At 40.4% G+C, this 14,633-nt stretch overlaps 1 pseudogene; it reads left to right on the top strand.

Annotated features, from left to right (window-relative positions):
* The first annotated feature begins 1,981 nt into the window (after window positions 1-1,981).
* On the top strand, window positions 1,982-11,943 carry LOC115828872 (angiopoietin-2-like; annotated as a pseudogene).
* Window positions 11,944-14,633: the final 2,690 nt, after the last annotated feature.

A 14,633-nucleotide genomic window follows, 5' to 3' on the forward strand; every position in this document is an offset into this window, starting at 1 on the left:
GCAAGCTCAAGCATTATAAAATTTCGTTTTAGGAAACACAAACAATTTCTCAACAGTGCGCTGAAGAGGAAACACAAGGGACCTGCAAATTGTGCAACACAACAATGTCAGTTACATTGGACTTGCTTTTTGATCATCACAAATACAGTCCAATGCCCTTCTCGGGGTGGGGGTTACATGCTGTTTTGTCTTTGGAGAGTGTTGAGTATGATGTCAAGTGAAATGGCTGTACCTAAAGTAAATAATCAGGCCTAATTTGATCCTACAGTGTTGTTACACTGCACTTGCTTTTTGGTCATTACAAATAATGAAAAATGATCATCTTAAAAGGGAAGGTAGACTACCATCACACAAAAATTATAAACAGGTAAACAAGTGGTCTCGAAGACGAGTCTTTTTTTTTCTCTTTTGGTCTTTACTCTGTCTCTGTCATTTGGAATCAGTCTTGACTTTGACTCAAACCACTTTGAACTTGGCCTTGACTTGGACTCGAATCTTGACTTATTCTTGACTAGTCCTGGTCTTGAAATTGTCTTGGACTCAACAAAGGTAGTCTTGACTACAGCTCAGAGACTGCCTTAAGTGAAATGGCTATTATTCTGTAACACACATGTAAGGCTGGTTTATGCTTTCTTTAGTGAGGACTTATCCGGAGTTACGCTGGTGGAATGATTCACTGCTGCCCACACTCACCACAGTCCACAGGAAATGAGCCTCTGAGAGTGTAAAACAATAGGGAGGCCATAAACATAAGCACTAAGAGGTCCCAGCAGTTGAAAAGTAAATACACACGGGTATTGTTATTACTGATGTTTCTGCAAGGGAACAGAAAAGAGGATTCTTCTCTGTACTAGAGCTGAACAGTTAATCAATTTCAAATTGATATAGTGATTTGAGACAATGCGATTAGCAAATCCAAAAGGTTGCAATTTAGGATATATGTTATACAGCGCATCTGAGTCAGGATTTAAACGGTCGTGTCAATGGTTTTACAAATTGGACAAACACGTGAAACCCAAGGAAAACCTTCTAACAGTTTTTACATTCGTGGTGTGTAAAAATGGCTTCCGCTGAGCCAGAAACAACATTTGACAATTTATTATTATTATTATTAGTAGTAGTAGTAGTAGTAGTAGTATTATTTCACTTTATTTATTTAACTGAACACAATCCCAGCTTTTGTGATAATTGTTCTATGTTTGATTGTTCTATGCCAATTAAAAAAAATGTAATAAATACATGTTGGAAACAGGGTTTCCGCTAGGATTTTTTCTTGCCAATAAAGAATTTATTTCACTGGACAAATTTGAAACTGCCGGTCACTTTTCAAAAAGTCAATGTTACTAACGCAAATATAATGTACACCTAGGTTGACAAAAGAATGCCAAGAACCTCAAATCAGTTTGACTCCTCAATGAACAGTACCGATTGAGCAAAACCTCAACATTAGCCGCTAGAATGTAGACTATTACCAGACTACTACCATCTGTAACTTGTAACATCTGTTTAAAAAAAATCCTATGCCTACATGAGATGTAGCCTATTGTCACAGTCTGCACCTTGTTTTGGACTTTTGTTTTGACATTTCTTGTGCTCCTGTTCCTCGTGTCTCTGTCTCTGTCCCTCACCTGATTGTGTTTATCTTATTTATTAGCCTTGTTTCACCGTGTTGAGTTCACTCAGAACAGTAGAGAGAACAGAGTGGTGACACCACAGATATGGAAACATAGATGCCGCATTGGCCGCTGCGTCCGCCATATTGGAGTGGTCAAGATCCCCTAGTAAACCAATACAATGGCTCTGTTTGAAATGTACACTCACTCACTATGTAGTGCGTATAGTGTGTCAGCCATTTTGTAGTGCTGTTCAAAATCTAAACTGAAATTTTACGACACTATATAGTGCGCTACAAAATCATTGCGAGGAACAGAAAAATGTAGATTACAGAAGCTGTACCCTACATCGATCGTGCTACACCATCATGCTTTGCAGCCCCCTGTCTCGTGAAAATTGTCAGAAATGGTTACAGAAGAAGACGAGCGGTACAATCGCGCAAAATATCCTGTATAAGTCTAAGTAGTGTTTTTGTTGTTGTTGTTGTTTTATACACAGGGTAACAAATTATATCACTTTTTTTGTTATGGAACCAGAGCTGTAGAAACACTTCTGTTAGACCACACGGTTAACTTAAACTAGTCACTAGTTACGAGAGATCGAAATGATATGAGGTTAGGATACTTTACGGTAGTAAGCTAACTTTAACCGTTAGCTGGCCAAGTTACCTAAGATGTGTCAAGTAAATACCCCAAGGGACACAAAACCATAAACATTCAAATAATGCTCCTTAGACCCAGCTGGTAAAGACATTTCTATGAAAAGTAGAGTAACGTCACTAACCTTTACATTTGTAGGAAGGTGAATGATATCCATGACACTGTTGCATTTCTTTTTCACCTCAGTGCATTTTCTTAGTGGCCTACTGTGTCGGGTATCTGATTGGAGAAATGTAAGGTTATATCCATATCCTATGTCTGGACATAGGATTAGGCCCATCTACCCGTTAGGAACACTCCTCCACTTTTTCAAAATTGCATCAAGGTACCATGGTGTGGACAACCTATTAGATTGTAGCATTTGAACGTTATTTATTTGCAACAAGACAATGATGGTGCCACGGCCTGCGGGTTTTCAGGCAATCTAACAGTTAGGCCTATGTATAACAAATCATATAGTGTCCTCTTTTATTTAGAGGAAGCCACCGCAGCCTCCTGTAAGTGGTACCCCCTGATGGATGAAGTGCTGGGGGGGAGGCCATCTATTTGTCCTCCCCTCCTTACTTCGTCTGTAGGGGGTGAGAACTCCAGTGTGGCTGTGGTGACTTCCCAAGAGCCAAGAGGTGAGGAGGAGGAGGAGGAGGAGACCCAACAGCAGTCAGGGGGGAGAGGAAAGTGGAGGAGGGACCCTGTCCCGGAGTTTTTGGAGAGGGAGGCAGAGAGGGCAGAAGAGAGGGCCAGGAGAGATGAGGAGAGGGAGGACAGGCTGCTCAGAATATTAGAAAAAATTGCAGAGAAGATATAATGAGTTTTTAATGTGTTTTTATTCATGTATGTATGTATGTATGTATGTATGTTAGTCTGTATTTATTTATTAAAGAGACAAATAAAATATTTAAAAAAAGTACTCTGATTGTGTATGACCTTGCTTTTAGAATATATCCTGGATAGATTTTTAGAAGAAGAAGTGCTTGATTGATCTCTGTGGGATGTGCCGTGCAGGAGTTTTAACCCTATCTGACATACATATCTTTGATGGTGGGAGGAAACTGGACCACTCGGAGGAAACACATACAAACTACACACAGAAAGGAACAGGATTCAAACCCAGGACCTTCTCTCAGGGCTAACCACTGAGCCATTGTGAAGCCAAAACTACAGTGCCATTTCTTGTATAGGTTTGTAAAAGGAACTATGTAATACAGTGCCATTTCTTGTATAGGTTTGTATATACAGTATATACTATAAACTAGTACAAAATAATGACAAATAATCTAGAAATGCTAGATGGCATATATACAGAGGGTAATGGACGGGGGCAGAGTCTCTGTCTCTGGGGTGTGGGGATAGGGGCACAGTCTGTGTCTCTGGGGATCTGGAATGGGGGCAGAGTGTCTGTCTCTGGGGTGTGGGGGTGGGGGTGTGTCTATCTCCAGTGGCAGGGACTGAGTGTTTCATGTAGTCATGCTCCTCAAGTGCAGCCACCAGCACCTCATGAGCAGACACAGCAGCTGTCAGCTGCTCCCTCACTCGCTCTCCACTGGGATCTGGCTGCTGCTACTAAGAGTGGTCATCGTCATCCTCCACGACTACCTCCTCTGAGGGGTTTAGCAGATCACCGCAAAATTGCACAACATGCCACAACCTCTTGGGCAGAGGTAGGTGTAACCTCTAGAGCTTTCAAAAATATTGCCCTCCACCTTGTCTTCATTATATCAAAGGCCCATTCAATAATTGAATGGGCCTTGGCATGGTGGTGGCTGAATCTTCTCTCCACTACCCTCACCACAGGTTCCCGATATGGTGTAATGATGGCGGCAGTGCAGGGGTACCCACTGTCGCCAAGGACAACATATCCTTGTGGTGGGTAAAGTTGCTCTACGTAGATGGGGTTGTTCCTAAACACCCTGGCATCATGCACAGATCCAGGGTACACAAAAAAGAAGTCAATGAACCGCCCCCTACGGTCGCACACAGCCTGGAGCTGAATTGAGAAAAACATTTTCTTGTTTAAATAACAGGCTGCGTTCTTTGAGAGTGGTTTACTGCAGACTTGGCACCCATCAATACTCCCCACAACATTTGAGAAGGCTGGTGAGCCCGCTAGCCGTCAAAATCTACGGCCTATTGTACCCAACTCTGTGCCTTGAGGGAGTGAAACTACTTTTATCCTCAGCTTCAGGATTCTTTTTGACATTCTGTGAATGATGTCATGCACAGTGGTCCATTGGATGTCAAATGCACGGGAGACAACTCTGTAAGAGGTGGCACTTGCAAGCCAAAAGAGGACCTCTAGCTCAAGTCCCCAGCCAGAGCATGCATGGTTGTCAGCTGTCACCAACCTCATCAGTTTATGCAGGGTTGGCCTGCTGAGTCTAAAATCTCCCCTCAGAAGTGACTTCATCAAAAATCATCCGTAGGAGGTGTATTCCTGTTTAAGGTGCAGTACCTCACTGAAGGCTTTGGCTGTAATGAAGAATACCAAGCATCACTAATACAGTAAACCCACTTATTTATGATTTATATTTTGTGTTTGACCAAAAAGTATGTGGACACGTAATGCAGGGCTCTGTACAAAGAATGTTTTGTCTTTAAAACTATTCTTGCTGAAATTAAAAAGCGTTGTCTCCTAAATTATGGGAAAACACGGTTTAATATTAACATGAACAACAATAAAGGTAAGCATGTTTTGTTTCTGTTTTATTTAACCAACTTAACTCTATAATTGGAGAGGGTGTCGACACACTTTTGAATGTACAGGCTAGTATTCTTAATGTGGGCATATAGCTACTACAATTGAAGTCGTCTTGCTAACACAAAAGGCTGGCCGCTGATGTTAGCTGGTAGCTAATATGACTTTTTACCCGTTGACAGTGGCTGGTGAGCATACTCCTCAAATGTCTCGACCTTGCAGTGGCTCTTCTCCTTCTCTGCCTGAGCAGCAGGATTTCAACAGTTATCAGTGAAACACAGAGCAGATCCATATTTGCAAAACCTTCATTGTTCTTGCTGTTTAGCTGTTTTAGTTACTATCTAAACAGTAGTCTGTTAAATACGTTAGGTTAAGTATCTCGTGCATTAACAATAGCAGGGCTACCGTTACTCTAATGTATTAGATTACTTTGCATGGGTAATGTTAACTCACAATATAAATACATTGACGAATAGTATATATTAGCATAATTACAGCTGCAGTCCCCATCATGCTTGCGTAGCTGGATATAGTACAGCCAAAGTATGTTGTAAATTAAATTACATGTGCACAGATTTGTGTTGTAAAGTTTTATGTCAACGCTGTGAACAGATATGTCAATTACAACGTGTACTTGTCCAAAAAATAGTAATGTTGGTATCCTGGCCTGGGTGGCGCAGAGGGTGGCACTGTCGCCTCACAGCAAGAAGGTCTCAGGTCCTGCGTGGGTTTCCTCCAGGAGCTCCTGTCTCCTCCCACAGTCCAAAGACATGCAGGTTAAAAAATGTGTCCGGCCTGGTTTTCTAAATTGCCAAAAATGTCCGGGATTTGGCTTTTGCTCTCCATAGTTGCCATTCATTGTGTGTGCATTTGCATTGCTTGAACCTTTTTCTTTAGGTCCCGCCATCTCACCACCAATGGACGGTCAGGTACGCTATCATGCTATAAACATTGGTTGAACTGCATTTCATTCATTACTGTTAACACCGCAGCAACAGCCAAGAGACCTTAAGAAAGCCACAATACCGACAAAAGTTGAATGGAAAGAAATAAGGTCATCTTGCCACTGTTATTATGCTAGCAGTTATCTGTCTTATTAAAGACTAGCCAACAATGTATCGGGCAGTTAAGCACAGATGCAGTTTCCTTACATGCGCAATGACAGGAACCAAAAGAGACATACAATTAATTTTTCCCCTTAAGTTAGGAGGGGAATGCATCAAGACCCCCCCCCCCCCCCCCCCCCCCCCCCCCCCCGTCCTCTTTCTTTTGAAAGCCAAAATATGGTCACTCTATTTAAACACATTTCCATTTTATTTTACAATGTCTTGAATAGACAAGGAAAAAACACTTAGCCACCACTGTTACATTCCTACCGTTCTTTTATTTATAGCTCTGTTTTTCAAAGGCTTAAGATTAATTTTGTTAGGCGGCAAACTGAGTTAGTTGAACAACAGTTAGCCCACTCCCATTCATTCATTCATTCATTGTCTACGATGCTTATCCTAATTACCGTTGTGGGTGCTGCTGGAGCCTATCCTAGCCTTCATTGGCCAAAATGCAGGGAAACACCCTGGACAGTTCACCAGGGACAAACACATTCACGCACACATTCACACCTAGGGGCAATTTAGCATCTGCAATTTGCCTGATTTACACTTCTGGGGACTGTCCATTCGATAGTGCGTGCGCATAGAGACGTGAAGTGGGTCATGTGAATGGACACAGGAAATGGAATATCCCACTCGTGTTACCATAGGCATTTACAACCGAACCCAAGGGGTTGGTAACGTGCAGCTATACAGCCTTATCAAGGGAAAAAAAATAAAAAATAGCATGCAGTATACACTGGTGACACTGAACACTGAAATAAAAATGTTTGTTGAAATGTATTAATAAGGTCATTATCAGCCTATAACTGTCATCAGCATGATCATGATAATCATTATTATATTAGCTAGCTATTCATATTAATTCACCTGGTAAATCAACAGAGATTAACTGACTAGTTAGCTAGCTAACTGGTTTGAAGCTGCCTAGATTGCTGCTACGTTTCATTCACGTACAAATGGACAGCACGCACGGTCTACTGGACTACTATGAACAACGATGTGTATTAGTATATGTATTAGTTTACAGTTTACATTTAGCTGGAGTGACTAAAGTAAATTAAAAGTAAATTTGCCACACCAATTTGTTACTTTTCATTTTGTAGTAACTGTACCTCAGAAACAGGGCTGGCGCTGTAGGGGGTGCAAGGGATGCAGATGTACCCAGGCCCAGTTTTAAGTTTGTACATTAGGGGTAGTTTCCTAACACTGATTACAGGTTTTATCTTTTACAGTAACTACTTCTCCATCAGTAGATTCACAGATGTCACTATCAGACTAAATGGACTGTGCATGGCTTTCGTGAGTGTTTGATCACTTCCCAGCAATTCTTTATAACCCTGTAGTTGAGTCTGTTTTTATTGACACAGACTGTGTTTTTCTCCATCACTCCATCCATTCCTCCAACTCAGACTGTCTTGAATAAAACTCAGAACCGAAACCATGTGATGGTGGCAGGGAGAATTCTCTTTACTGACCTGACCATGTTCAATGGAAAGGTAACCCAGTGAATTTCATTGTGCTAACACTTCAATTCAAATCACTCATTATAGAGTACGCTTGATGTATATTCTCTCTCTCTCTCTCTTAGACATGCTTTTGATGTACAGCTTTTTTAAGTATTTCGTGCATCTGAAAAAATACACTGGGAAACTAAATGACATGATTCATTTCCAGCAAAGCACCTCAAACAATACACTGTAAACATTTTTTAAGAACCACAGTATTTTAATGTCATTATTATTATTATTATTATTATTATTATTATTATTATTATTGCTGTTGTTGTTTATTAATTTATTAATTTTTAAATTTATTTTTTAGCATCAACAAGGACATTTAGTTGCCCAAGGTGAAACATTAACACTGATTCTATTCTTTTACATCTTTTTCAAATTATGTTCAGCTAGATTGAGTTAACTCTAAGTCGTCACTGGTATTGATGAACTATCATCATTAAATCTACTCATGTCCAGTTGGTGTGTGTCTCCACAGTTTTGTCACTCTCCCTTTGTTTTGCACAGTAACAGACTGCACACAGATAAAAAAAACAGTCCTCAAATGCAGTCAGTGGTGTATATGTCATCCAAACTTTAGAGGTAGTGAATGTGTGTTTTAAAATTAAATCCTACACATATGCTCTTCTAAACAATTCCAAAGTCACAACACACAGGAAATCACAATGAGCATTTTATTTTCTTAGGAATAATAATGTATGTAGTGTTATAATTCTCTGCTCCAAAAACAACCATGGCGTGTAACATGATAAATCTGGAAATTGTACTGGCTGCTGCATCTTGATTTCACAGTCTTTGCTTTGTGGCATGGGCACCTGGTGTGGCTAGGTGATGATATTGCACATTTTTGTCAGGTGTACTGTGAGATCCTGCCTGATGGCGGCTGGACAGTTTTCCAAAAGTGCACAGGCCCAAGGGTGTTTTTCAAAAGGAACTGGGCAGAGTATAAGCATGGGTTTGGAAACCTTCAAAGTAAGTCGCATCTTATTATTTGAGAATTCGCAAGCAGATATTTATATTGTGAACCTGTTAAAGCTGCAGATTTGGTGGTCTGTAATTGTATAATTGTCACATATGTAAGAATTAGATACAGAGTATTTGGCCCACCAAATCATTGTCAGAACAAATCCCACATTGGTGGGAAACAGGGGCCAGTGTTCCGCAGTAAAGCAGAGGCTGCATTCAGCTGTGTGATAAAGAATGTTTGACCTGATATGGAGGATGACTAATTTCTAATGAATTTTAGTAACTGTTCATAATGCAGTGTTGGTTATGGAAGGGCATGGATGTGGCAGTAACATCTGTTATTGTAATGCTGATCCACACTTTTATAGCACTGAAACTGCTCTTGGGTCACTATAAGAAAATTGACTTTTTTTTGTTACTGAGAACATGAGGTTGTGGGTGGTTGCACACTGCACACGGTAATTAAAACTTGACATAAAGCAAGGCAGCTGGTTGGTAAGGGGATGTGTAGTTGGCATGGAGGCAATAAGATGTGGCTAGTTAATACCGCAGAACAGCACCCTTCCACGATGGATGAATATTCCTGTCTTTAACAGGATATGCCATTTATCAGTGATTATTACATTGTTTTCCCGGCACTGGTCAGATAGACGGTGAATTTTTAACAGTTAGTCCAAAAACAACATAGGAGGCACCCATGAGAGAACACCAATTAGCTAGCTAGCAGGTCCGGATACTGCTATTTTAGTGCTGATGTAAATTTGAGATTGAAAAGTACATTATAGTGCATAAGAAACAGTAAATGTAATTGAAAAAAAAAAAAAACTGGAAGAATCGTGTGTAATCATATGGGAAGTTTTTGATGGCAGAACACTAGGACCAGATAGGGTTTTATATGCATAACTAGCTAGGAAAAAACAAGAGGTACGTCATAATGCGAAGAAGCAATGGAGCTCCTCTGCTGTGTAATTTTGTTTACCCCAGTTTATGCACATAATGTTAATAGAATTAAGTTTTTGCTTTCAGAAGACCACTGGTTGGGCTTTGCTAGTGTGGGCCCTTACCAGAGGCAAAGAGCGAAAGTCAACTCTAACTGTACGTTCACACTGAGAGCGGCGAGAGAGTCAAGAGTCGCCCAAACCTCCCTGCCAACGACGCTGTTGAACACTGTGGACGCTCTGCCGTTGATAAAATAGGCGGGTACAAGTTCCTTCGGAAAGCTTGGTTATGCAAATGTTTTTAAAGGGGCTATAAAGCAAACAAACAGGTCAAGCGGTATCTTTGTGCTGACTGACCACCAGTAGGCTATAAGTCAACCTTATAAATGAGAAGGTGCGAAATCGACCGATGACAGAAATAAATAAACAATGCTAATTACATATTTCTTAACAAAATAAACTAATGAAAAACACTACTTAAAAGCTTTTTGTTGTTGTGTGTCTTTTGTGTTAATGATAGGCTAGGTCAAATTCCAGCATGGAGTTTATAGGACACGTTTACTAGCCTTTGTCTTTAATTAACACTAACGTTTGTGCATAACCTACATTACAGTACAACATGTGGAAACCCACCACCGATATAATCAATTTCTCCTCCATTTTGCTTAGGACCAAAAGTTTTGTGGGAACAATAGTTTATACTGTCGTGTTCTCTACAATTCTCTAGAGCGGAGCACTTCCAAGTTTCTATTGGTTGCCGCCCAACCGCGTCATATCTCATTACCATAAAGTTAACCGAACTTCAACTGTATTTTGACGCCCAAACCACCCTCGCCGCGACGCCCTTTGCCGCGACGCTCTTCGCCGCTGAAAGACGCTGGCTCTCATTGAAAATGAATGACTTCCGGTCACTTTGACGCTCTCGCCGCGCTCAGTGTGAACGTACAGTAAGGATTGACCTTTGGCTCTGTGTTTGCTGAGTGCAGTAATTTTAAGATTGGCAACAAGGAAATAACCTATAAGCTTAGTGTTTGGGCTTACACAGGCACTGCAGGTAATTGTATCTTAGCTTTCATTACATATGATTAGAAAAATATTTATTTTTCTGACCAGGGAATGATTCTGACTAATGTTTTCTAGTTATTGTGAGTCAGGTGTTCCAGCTAATGTTTATGGAGTTGCCATAGTAATATGCCGTTAAGATGGCTGTCGTTCTCTGGGCTCTTCCTCAACATTAATTTTTTGTTACAATGCTACATTTTCAGATGCCATAATCAACTATGCCAGACAGACTTTGATTGACATAATTTCTGCAACGGATGTGGATTTTATAGCCAAGGATAATTCAACTGACTCAGCAAGCATCTGACTACTGTTTGTTTAGATTTAAATTGTTCAGCCTACCTGCTACTATTTGTACAGGTGGTCCCCGACTTACGATGGTTCGACTAACAATGTTTCGGCTTTACGATGGTGCAAAAGTGATAAGCATTCAGTAGAAACCGTACTTCCAATTTCAAATTTTGAACTTTTCCTGGGCTAGATATGCGGACCGATACTCTCTCGTGATGCTGGGCAGGGGCAGCGAGCTGCAGCTACCAGTTGAAATGTGAGTGTACGGTCCAGGGACTATTTTATATGTTCGTCTACATGCACAATGATTAGGAGTATCATATGGCGTTACGCAGAATATGGGCAGTTGGTTCTGATCTGTCAAGCTGTTCAGCTAGTTGATGAGTTGCACTCATAAAAACGTCTCGAGTTGCCTACTGAGTAATACTGAAGCCCTAAGATGCCATCAGTTTATATTCTAATTTTGATTCTGTTTTCTTGTGATAACCTGTTATTTTTCTTTATTTTCTCGAGATCTGGAGTTATTTATGTCATTATCATGAAGTAATGAAACTTGTAATCACAGGAAAACAGTTGTTTTCTCAATAGTAATATTGATCTCTAAATATACTTGAACTTTGAATGTTTCCTGTCTGATATTAGGTAGCTAATGAATGATGCTTCGACAGTGCGAGACTCAGCTTAAACCACTTGACGCTGAGCAGATAAACTGAAGATAGGACATTTCAGAAGATTCTGTGCCTTTAAAACAATGGTACTGCCAAGGTGTTTTCCTTTTCCTCTTGTTGTCAAGGTGATGCAATTTGTGGGGCCTACCGTGGCATCGATCAAAATGGTTTTGGCCTCAGCAAATTTGACCAGGACAAAGACAGCTGTTCCCCATGCATTTTTGATGACACTGGGGTGAGCTCCTGCAGCCAGGAACAGGGTGGAGGCTGGTGGTTCAGTCGCTGTGGTTCAGCAAACCCTCATGGAGACTGGCATCCAGCTAATGATAACCGTGGTTGGATGTCTGGTCTCCACTGGCTAACCTGGAGAGCCCCTGAGCCATACTCCGCCCGTGCCACACGCATGATGATTAAATCAGTGGGATAGATCCTCCCATTGCTCCACTTGTTTTGGCCTAAACAAAGTTGATCATTATCACAGCATTTCACTACATTAGGAAGGGTGAAAATGTCACTGTTGATTGAGATCAGCCGTCATCAAAGCAATATGTAAAGAACTACGTCCATTTAATTTCCAAATAGAAACCATTCTTCATATTATCTCTTGATGTGCTTTCTCATTTGATATCACACAGGTAGACCAAGTCTTTGGATATGATTATTTGGGTCATAGGTAATTCCACTGTAAACTATCTTTATTCTATGACTATATATTTGGTGTGTTCTAAAGTATTGAAGTGCTGTGAATGTTTTTTTCAGTTTGACGTGTGTTTCACGGCTATATGTTCAAATATGTACATATGTACAAAGATATTTTAAAGTCTTCTGCATATTCAGAATTTATAGCATATAAGACAGATTTTTCCATTCATTCAAACAAAAGGGGGCAAGTTTCATTTGAAAACGTCAAGCTTTTTTTTTTAGTTTTGTTTTTATTTCAGCATCTTTAAGCAAAATAAAGCTGTAAGATGACTACATAAGTTAAGAATATTTTTTTCTATCTACTTTACAGCTATCACCAGCCTTTACAGGGCTGAAAACTCCAAGCTTGACCTTTCTCAGGTTTGTGCTGTTATGAAGTCAGGGGCTTGGATTTTGCTAGACACTGGTAAAACAACATCACTCACAGGAGCTGGGGGTTGAAGGATGCAGAAGTGCTACTTTAATATCAGCAATCGTTTCATGAGTTGAAGGAAATTATGGATGCATGTGCAGATTAGTCCAGAATTTATTAGAATGAAACAGGATGAACAAAAGAGTCCTTCAAACTTACAAACTTGGCAATAACCACAGACTTTCCGGTAAAGAAAACACAGACATTGACAACACATTGACAATGCACGTCTGGGGTCTATTTATACAAAACAGACCAGGAATAGATTAACAAAAAATGGGTGTAACTAATGTTTTAATTTCCAAGGTTAACTAAGGGAAACCAGGACTTGCAAAAAACCCCTAACATAGAATGACCGGCAGAGGGGGAGAGAGAGAAGCAGGGCATGACAGATCACTAAAAAGTCTTACAGTGACAGGTACAGTTTAGGTAAACCACATACCTGAAAGTTTGGGTTACTCACACAAAAAAAAAAAAAAATCTCAGATGTTTTGAATAAGAACCTTTTGAGTAATCCTTAGTGTTCTGTCCTTTTTGAGGTAACTAGTAAGCTCAGTTTTTTTCTTTTACATATCCTTATCTTTTTAAGCAATATGAAAAACAGTACTAAACTATTATAACATGGTTAGCAGGGTAACTACCTTCTAAAGTCCCACCAGTATGTTTTTGTTTGGGTTGGTAATACAATATGTGGATCAGTAACTGCCTATTTACCCACATCTCATCTCAGCCATTTGTCCAGTTGCTGACTACCTCGCAATTAATGACTTAAAAGGAAACATGCAAGAGTTCATTCCTAGATATGTGAAAAACAAAGAAAAACTCTATAGTTTAGTGTCTAAACTAAAGAAGATTGGGTCCATATTTAGATAACTGCATTGCATTCATAGGACTTTCATGAGCTCAGACATTAACTCTCCTGAGATTTGATTGGCTAACTTTCTTATGTGTTGTCCATCTTCCAGTATTAGTATGGACAGGCATGGAAGCGGGTGAAACAGCTCATCATCATTGCACTACCACACAGTACACCAGTGATTTGCCTTTTATTTGCTTCTCCAGTCTTTTACAGTTATCTAATTGAAAGGAAAATTTTTATCTATCTTTGCTGTTCTTTGATATTCTTCTTTCTTTTTCTTCTCCCCTTCTTGTAAAAGAGCTTTTGGAGAGAGAGCTGTTAAATGATAAAAACATAAAATATAAATATAAAATAATATAATGAAACTGTGTGATTATTTTAAGCCAATGTCACTGCCACGTGACTTGATAAAGTTCACCGCAAAGAACTTCTTTCATAATGTGCAAGATAGTGGAGCAATACTGCAAATGATAGCAATCACGCCACACCCAGAAATGATGGGTTTCACAATGATGGGCTGGATCATGGTCCCAAGAGGCCCATGGGCAGATGCCCTATGTTTTCCTACACACTGGCATCTTTCTTGCCTTCCTCCTCGTCAAAATAGCACTGAGGGGTCTGGGGGCCCTAGTGGCTAGCTCACACTGTAAGCACCCAGGGGCCAAGTGGGTGCTTGTAGTGTGAGCTAACGCTGTCTTGCACTGTATGTACTGAGGGCCCTAGCATTCAGATTCCTTCAGAAGTCTTGAGCCATGCACTGCTGGCGGCCTGAGGCTTGGAGGCCCCCTGTCAGATCGAGGCCCCGGGGTACTGGCCCCACTGGCCCGGTCTAGAATCCAGCTTTGGTATCACTGTCACTTCCCTTTTCATTCAAGTGAATTGATTTTTATCGCTAAGCAAGAGTACGGCTGGGTATCTAGGCTTGGTACTTCTAAAGCACCAACTAAATAACGTCAGTACTACTGAGTATTGAAATCTGTTTACACATTCAGTGCTACATTTCGGTACTTTGTGATAAGCTTTCTCATTTAAGGCTTTGCTCTCAAAGAAATTCTCGTTTGATCGTTCAACAAATATCAGACGTTTTGTAAAATGCACCAAAGGTTCTGATTGGCTGAGAGCATGCAGCAATGCATAAGCTGCC

The sequence above is a fragment of the Chanos chanos genome, chromosome 1 (genome assembly GCF_902362185.1).
Source record: "Chanos chanos chromosome 1, fChaCha1.1, whole genome shotgun sequence".
Taxonomy (NCBI): domain Eukaryota; kingdom Metazoa; phylum Chordata; class Actinopteri; order Gonorynchiformes; family Chanidae; genus Chanos; species Chanos chanos.